Here is a 6229-nt window from a genome sequence, read left to right on the forward strand (position 1 = left end):
TCAAGAGTAAGCAAATAACTATATAGTGAAAGCCTTCTCTGATAAATTTCATCTTCAATCTAGAAAAACAAGAGCAGGATTTCTTTGTTTCGATTCAAAATACTAAGTGAATGAATTTTCTTGGTTTTTTCACGCGATGAACTGAAGCAGTTACTATCAAGGATATTTTTAATGAAACTGTTATGTGCGCTGAAAATATTGAATAAACACCTGATCCGGTAGATGAACGACATCTGATCATTTGATTTTGCGCTACTGAAGTATTGGTCCAACCTGAATTACATTTTATTCCACATCTATTTTAACAGATTCACCTAATGCGCTTATAAATGACGCCAAAATCCAAAAGTTGGGATAAAAGTACTACCCCTAACGGTAAGCACGGAATAGAGGGTGTCATAATTGATCTGCTAATGAGAGTAAATTTGAAAGGGTAGGACTTTTGAACTGATTTTTTTTTACAAGGAATGACACTGACGAAATAAGAATCCTTGTGCAGCACTTAATATTAAGTGACCACAAGGATATCAACTTCCTAAATGAATACAAAATTGAAAGGCTCCGACATAATTGTACAGTCGACAGAGGACATGACAAGCTGATTCACTCGAAGTATTTTCCATCATTTTCATTCATTCATTGTCTTGTAACATTTGAATATATATGTGCTTTCAATCAAACACATGTTTACCCTCTATTTTCACTTGATTTATTCTTGTTTATTGACGAAGTAATCACGGAACTTTACTTCAAAATCCTCACTATCTGATTCTGTGCTGTTCGGTTTATTTTCACTCTTAATTATTCGGCATCGTGTTTGTTGCCAATGTCAAAAACATTTGCAACTTTTTTCAAAGTGTTCACATGACCGATGTACAGCAATATAGGACTTACCTCTGAACTGAGAACTACCTAAGAATATATGGCCCGCAAGGATAGAACCATCTAAAAAAATACTTATCGCCTCAACTCCTCAGAATAGTATATCTTACCTGCAGCGAGTTCCGTGACCGGAAAGCAGTTTTATCAAAGAAATTGTTTTTATGACTATAAACCATTTCTTCTAAGCAACATAAAATTGTAAAGGAAATTATATTTCACAAATTCGGAGACGAAAACTCACATATTACTGTCACATATTTTGGAGATTAACAAGATCTGTGCAATAATGAAGGGATGTATGGTGTTTCCAGCATAATTGTAAGCTAATATGGATGCCATAATTCTTCATGACTTCGGTTTAGTTTAGTTTCCAGTTTCGTTGCAGTCGCCATCTTTTGAAACGACTCCAAGTTGCTACCTTTTATTACACTCATAGTTTCCCGTCATTGAGAGATGTGTGGGTTGCTAATGTTGTAAGTTGGATTTGTGCGAATGTCAAATAAAAAGTTAGTTGTATCCAACTTAGTTCGCTATAGCTCTCAGTTTCGCAAATAATCCCCTCGGTAACCACCTTTCGTGGTACTAATCTGTCTTGAGTGCAACCAGAGTCATACCTCCCGATTAGTATCTGACGTGGATTACCCCTGACAGTATCCAGGTACTATGTTTATTTTGATGACCATACAACACAAACGATGTTATTACAGAAAATATATCAATAAGAGTGTGTGCAAGTAACAACATACGACCACCATCATATGGGCCAGTCAATGGCCTGCTGTTAACTGATACGCATTGGTTGTCCTTGACCTTGATGAGAATAGGTGAACTGTTCGATAACCAGTGACTCTACTGTCTGATGGTTTGACTAGGTTTCACTGACATTTCAGACGTCCTACAGTCCCAGATGGACTTTGGAAGGTGTGTCCGATTGTTTTACCATAAATAATCCCAGCTCATCTTCATTGTTCCTAAACTTAGGATGATTTGATTGTATTTAACCAAACTTAATTTACGACAAGGGTTTGAAACTATAGTAATATAAAGGTTTATAACTTGAATGGCCTCTGAACCTCGTGTTTAAAAGGGCGAATTCAGAATAACATGATATACATGTTTATAGATTGACCGGTTTCTGTATCAAACTTATAACGATCAAGTTCATACCTCAAGATCTGAACACACTGTAGTTTTGCTACATTTGAAATAAAAACATGACAAGATTTTTAAACTTTGAATTTTTTTTCCTATGTCATCTGAATTAAAACATATTTTCAGTCTGTATATGTTTGTTTAAATATTCTATTTACATGTATTCTTGCGACCTTGAATGCTAGAAATATTTTCAAATCTCTCAAGGAAATGTGCAAATATTTTAACTAGATGTCACAAGACTCTGCATCGAATTCTCTTCCGACGTTCAAAGTGAGGTTTGCATAAATAGTTATTCTTTATTTGTTTTCAACTGATTTCTAATGTATCGATGTAAAATAAAGTAACTTTTTCACATTTAGAAGTGCTTATTCACATAATGGAAACTGTCAATACAAAGTAGATTTTAGACTTGAGCTACTCGTCAAGTTCAGGGTTTACTTCGGGTGTGTTGTAGTGGTGTCGGAATAGCACTAATTATGTTATGAAATAATATTACGAACATCATTTTGCAACGAGACGTAGAATCAATGTTCCAGTAGATCTCCAAGTGATAGTAAATTAGTTCTAGAGAAAACTTATCGTCAAAAAATATAATTCCGCGAAGATTTAAGTATGTGGATTTCACACATGGCTTTTCAAAAGGGTGTAATTAATGTTAACTTAACTCCTAATGTGAAACATTTTTAAAAATGGTGTAATAATCTGCATGAAGAAATTGACAATAGTCTACAATAATTAGTTCCGGATTCGATCTCGATTTTTTCGTTCTTGAAAGATATGGTAAATGAACTGAAATATCTACGGGTCCGGACAGATCACCGATGAAGAGGTACTAAATTGTGCATAACATACTGTTATTTCAAAAAACCGTATTACCTTTCAATTGAAATCAATTCTTAGGCACGATTTTTGAAGCAGTGCACTTCATTTTTTTAAGACGTTAGCAAAAACTAAGGCCTAGATTAGTCTGAGGAACCTTATAAACTTAGCAACGTATTAAATATATATTAGTAAGCATTTAATCGACATCTACAAATACGCATTAGAATGTAACGACATTAATGAGTATGATGAGAGCTTCTTAATAAAGTGCCGCGGTGTCAAATGGTGTTATTTTACTCGCAAACATATTGTGTTGTCAAAATCTTTAGTTTTTTAGTTTAGAACATGTATAAGGAAATAATGTTGTTTTCATTTAAGTCCTCATCAGGCCTTTCTTTAATGTGCAGTAGTGTTCATAAACATACCTGAAAGCGCCCGACCAGTCGAGGAAATTTATGAGTTAGTGATAACTAAACTTGAGTTGAGATCACCCACGTGATCTGCAACTACTTACATGGCAGTCATTAAATGATGTTTTGTTTAGAAGTTCAATAAGCAAAACTTTGTAATTATATACCTCAATAATTAACGACTAAACGTTATTCAGAAATACCATTCCTTAGTCAAAAATGTAGGCTTTAAGGACCCATGCACTCACATAAAGGTAAGATGATTGTAAACATGTATTCGATGCGTGATTTAATGACTAAAGTATTAGGTGTTCGTTTATTCGAGTTTTTTTTCAATTTCACCATAAAGTCATTTGACCATGAATTATACATGAATGTGACTATTGTATTGTGTTTGAAGTGTTATTTCAAAGCTGTAAAAGAGGGGAGTTCGTGATCAATTTGAGTTTTAAGACCTTTAGATTGTAAACGCTAAAGATAAGCCTATTGTTGATTATATAGTCAGTTCGTTTAATCTTAGTCTTGAATCTGAAACCACATAAACACATATTTTTCAATTAAAAACTGCGTTGAACAAATATTTTGGATTCTTTTTGCAGTATAATGATTTTTATTTAAACCTTGAGTGCTTGTTGAATCAGTCCGTCAAGCTCAAAGTAGGACATGAAACATAATTACACTATTTGAAATGGTCATATCACATTAACTCACCCAACTAGTTGGTACTATTTAAAGATCAAAATTCACTGCCATTGGTATTACACGTCATACTATCAATGCAGTTGAATTCATGTAATCGCTAGAATATTAGAATTATTCTCTCAATTAAATATGAATAAATTGCCTATAAAAGTAAATTTGATTTCAACTAGGCAATTAAGTTTTCAGAAGTGGTTTTGTGGATATTATAGTAATTCTAATGGTTGAGATCGTAAATCAATTGAAGCTAGACCACAATGGAAAACCTAGAAGCACTGGACGGCCGTTTCATCCTATTATGGGACTTCTCAGCACTGCGCATCCACGATCCTGTCTCGCGGGATTCGAACTCAGGACCTATCAGTTTTGCGTGCGAGCGCCTAACCACTAGACCACGGAGCTGGCCGGCGTCCAACGGTGTTAATGTCTAACTTTAGCTGATCCACGAAACTGAGCGACACATCCAAGTTTTCAGCAAACCTATGAACTATAAACATCAAATTGGTTTAAGTTAAAAGTAGTTGATCACGTTAAATCTTTAAAAAACTGGATTATTATTGATTATTTTAGTTTATCAGGAAAAAAAAATGAAAAAAAGAAGCATATGATAAGGGGATATTTTATAATTACATAACTAGAAAACATGATATTGTTAAGCGATGCATAAAAATAGTCGACTAATTTAGTTAGATACAAAATTACAATACTGAATACTTGGTTTTTTTTTGTTGGGTAAAATCATTCTTAATTTTCCAAATCTTTACCCCCTTTATTTATCTGTTTATGAAATTGTTAGTTAGTGGTTTAATTTTTATTAGTAGTATAAAATTCGTAATTAAAGTTTACAAAGTCAGTCAGTCAGTCGGTCAGTGAGCTACAACGTAGTACCAGGTACATATATGCATCGGTCCAAGTTGCCATAACCTCAATAGCACAACAAGATGAATACCGAATTCATAGAAGTAGTTACTTTAATAGTGGTAATATATAAAAGAAAGGGAAGCATGAAATACAATGCACATCTCAGAACAAATTAGACGATTTGAACTTCGAAGATGATCTAACCCTTCTGTCTCATACACACAAACAAGTACAAATGAAGACAAAAAATGTAGCAACAGCCTCTGCATCAATAGGCCTGAACGTACACAAGGGAATAAGCAAGATTATGGCTTCATCTCCTTACTTATCACTTAAGAGGCTTATAAAGTAATTGATTAGATTAGATCCTAATGCTAGTCACTGACAATTGGACTGAGCCATGTTGATAGGTGTAGACTACCTGGTTGGGATTCGCGAAATGATAGCAATCGATGGTTAGAGACCTTGAATGGTATGGCTCAAAATCGTTTACAATGGCTCAGGTGCATCCACTCTTTGTGTTCTCCGAAATTCTAATCTTCTGAATTCTTCATGTCTCTATTTTTTTTCTCTTTCCAAATTTATTTCACTGGATTATACTCCTTGAATAACATCTTCAAACCCTAATCTTTCCGATTACTGCTTATACTCTTACTACTTCTACCAATGTGGGATTTGAATCGACAACTGCATCTCTGCGTTAATGTGGTATGGCAACTCGAACTGATGTACGTACGTAAGAAGTTCTACGTTGCAACTGACTGACTGACTAGTCGCTATCTAAACACATCATTATAGGGAATGATCATTGTATCTATCCAATTAACTTCTATCTTAACGCATAAATTGATTCAATTTAATCCTGGAAATCAATCAATAACAAGGAAAAAAAGTCTAAATATCATCCAACGTAAATAGAAAGAAAGAAAAGGGAACGCAAAATGTTTACAAGATTGTTTTTTTTTTTTAAATTTAAATATAAACTAACTATATAAATAGTCGAAAAAGAAACAAATTCGTAGTATATATAGACTACTGATATCCAAGATTTAATCAACCATCACTTGATGCTTTACTGTTCGTTTGTTCCGTTTTGATCGTCTTTTTGTTTTTGGACGTCATCTAAAACTCAGATATCATTTTTTTTTGATGGTATTAATCACTGAACTAAAAATCAACGAGGACTTGACAACTATGTCATCTTAGTATGGAACTATTTATAAGTGCTTACTAACAATTAATGATGGTCGCAATACAATGACATAAGTTAACTGAAGTCGGTATTGTACTATTGAATGTTGACTTAATGTTTCTAATGATTAAGTAATGTTTACAGAATATAAAGGTGTTAAGTTCAAATTCTACTTTGACCGAGAGTGTTCATTACTACTAGGATATCC

This window comes from Schistosoma mansoni, chromosome W (assembly GCF_000237925.1).
Source record: "Schistosoma mansoni strain Puerto Rico chromosome W, complete genome".
In the NCBI taxonomy this organism is placed as follows: Eukaryota; Metazoa; Platyhelminthes; class Trematoda; order Strigeidida; family Schistosomatidae; genus Schistosoma; species Schistosoma mansoni.